The following is a 2,574-nucleotide window of genomic DNA, read 5'->3' on the forward strand; positions in this document are numbered from 1 at the left end:
TTTTATCACTTTATTAAAATTATGCAAAACAAAATGACAATGTTTACTTTCACGAGCCGTCGCGTATATTTATAGGCTTGCAGTGAGAAGTACTATTACTTAGTACTTTTGATGCCTCAACCCCTACTGATTTGAAATCCAACAATCCAATAATTCCTGATTTATTTTCATAATTTTCACGACTCGCACAGGCACATGAAGTCACCAGTGCATCAGTAAAGCTTGGAATATGGAAAAGCTTACATTCAGGGGATGGAAATATTGCCATTACACTGATTTTTTTCAGGAGAAAAGGTGATCTGAGCACAGATTTGTAAGCTGTGGCAGTATGGAATACATTTTATTACTATAATGAAAAATCTTATGAACTTATGTGATTTCTTTTGATAAAATGCTTCATGAAATATAATCATATTTGGGTAACACAGAAATTATAGCTAATTAGCTTCAAGCTACACATGACAATTAATATAACACTTTTACTTAAAAGACACTATCAATCACCATTGAGTGTTTGTAATAACTTCTGATTGCGATCCAATGTAGATTTTGGTCAAATGATGAGGTAGAAATATATTGTTAGTAACATTTTAGAAGAATTTTATGGGGAAGATACAAAATTACAACTACTGTGGCATGAAGGAAAAGTAATGTAACTAGTAGTGTAACTAATTACTTTAGCCAGAAAGTAATAAGTAATAATATTACTTTTGAAAGGAGTAACTAGTAATGAGTAATAAATTAAAATTTTGGAGTAACAACTGATTAAATCTGACTGACCCCAAACTTTTGAACAATAGTTTACTTTAAACATAAATATCTAAATATATAACTTTGTTACAATGTATAATTTAATCAGAGTTACATTATCGAACACAAAAACAAGTGATTTTGAGTGAATGTTGTTTGGGGTGACATTACATTTAGGATATTAAAACTATTTACAAATAAAGGTATAGAATACATCCTAATTTGAAATGTAGTGAATATAAGAAGGATTTAAACAAATATTTTGCGATTAGAAAGACCCAGAATACCACTAAGGGACTCAAATTTATCACTCATTCGTATTTTATTGAGTTCATTTGCATTATGAACCATCTGAATGAACTGATTCTTTGGAATGAACTGTATTTTCCATCAAAACAGAACACGGGAGTCTCAATGTGCTTTTGACAGTTAAACTTCTCTTGATGTGGGGTGACAAAGCTTGTGCCGGGACACTCAAAAAATAGTGGCAGTCTAGACTAGGCCTAATCTCCAGGAAACAATCTTTTACCATGGCTCCTAATGAATGCCTTTACGGTCTGTTACCAACAGTGAAGTACTGCGTAATGAATGTAAGGCTTTATAAGAGAAGCCAATGAATCTCGTTTTTTGACGCACTGATCTCAGATTTCACAGCTGATGAGACTGCCACGTTGTTTTCCCATTGACTTCATCTCTTTTGGTCTTATTATGTAACCCCATGTTTCTAACTGCCTACATTTCAGGTCAGACCTTGATAATGGCCCCTTAATCAAAAATGTCTAAGTGTAGCCAAGCTCTCGCAGTCTCTCTCTTTTTGTAATTAACATACTTGGTGTCAGTCAGTCGCAGATCTAGTGTAGTCTACTGTTGGAGGGATGTTTCACCTGATACTTTACATGAGCCGAGCAGATGTTGTTTTGGTTGAAACAATTCACAGCGAGTAATTAGATTGGTACAAGACATGCAGGCTGTTGATCTCATTGTTGACAGCCAGCCACTCTGTAGCATACAAAGGATCAACAAAAGGGCTTTTTTTTTTAGTCATGGGTATTAAAACAGGTATAGTATAATATGGCCTGAAATGTTGTCCTAACCAGGCTAACGGAGTCTGAACAAACAATTTCACATTGGAGAATATGGCTGGTTTGTTACGGGTTTGAAAGCTACCTGCATGCCTTCCCACATAATTTATTGGATATAACAATACGTGTTGCATTTATAGTGAATCTATTTATTTATTTACTTACTTTTTACTTCTATTTAAAGGTTATCTGTTTAGAGAAGATAAATCAACTCAAACACTGTTTATTCTTCTCAGGTGTATTATGTTTCGTTTCATTGTCTTGAACTATCTGCAAGACATCTTTTCAAGTATGGAGAATATGGCTGGTTTGTTAAGGGTTTGAAAGCTACCTGCATGCCTTCCCACATAATTTATTGGATATAACAATACGTGTTGCATTTATAGTGAATCTATTTATTTATTTACTTACTTTTTACTTCTATTTAAAGGTTATCTGTTTAGAGAAGATAAATCAACTCAAACACTGTTTATTCTTCTCAGGTGTATTATGTTTCGTTTCATTGTCTTGAACTATCTGCAAGACATCTTTTCAAGTAAGTGTACTAATGTATTCTGGTTTTCTTGTGATTTATTCCAACTGTCACCACCACCTCCTTTTTAACTCTTCCCCGCGTATATATAAATAAGTTATATTTATATAACATATAATGACATATAATGAAAATATGTTATTCATATATACAGTGGGTACGGAAAGTATTCAGACCCCCTTAAATTTTTCACTCTTTGTTATATTGCAG

The 2,574-nt window shown here is 33.2% G+C and overlaps 1 long non-coding RNA gene across 2 annotated transcripts in view; it reads left to right on the plus strand.

The window, feature by feature from the left end:
- The window catches only part of LOC107757243 (uncharacterized), an 18,754-nt gene that overhangs the window by 3,629 nt on the left and 12,551 nt on the right, over positions 1–2,574 (plus strand). The window contains exon 1 of one of the 2 annotated variants that reach the window (XR_001641908.1): positions 2,305–2,367. The exons of the other annotated variant lie outside the window; for it this stretch is intronic. This is a non-coding gene — a long non-coding RNA (uncharacterized LOC107757243). Of the gene's footprint in view, positions 1–2,304; positions 2,368–2,574 lie in introns of those variants that run through there. 2 annotated transcript variants of the gene reach the window in all.

The sequence above is a fragment of the Sinocyclocheilus rhinocerous genome, unplaced genomic scaffold (assembly GCF_001515625.1).
Source record: "Sinocyclocheilus rhinocerous isolate Xijiao unplaced genomic scaffold, SAMN03320098_v1.1 scaffold1164, whole genome shotgun sequence".
NCBI lineage: Eukaryota > Metazoa > Chordata > Actinopteri > Cypriniformes > Cyprinidae > Sinocyclocheilus > Sinocyclocheilus rhinocerous.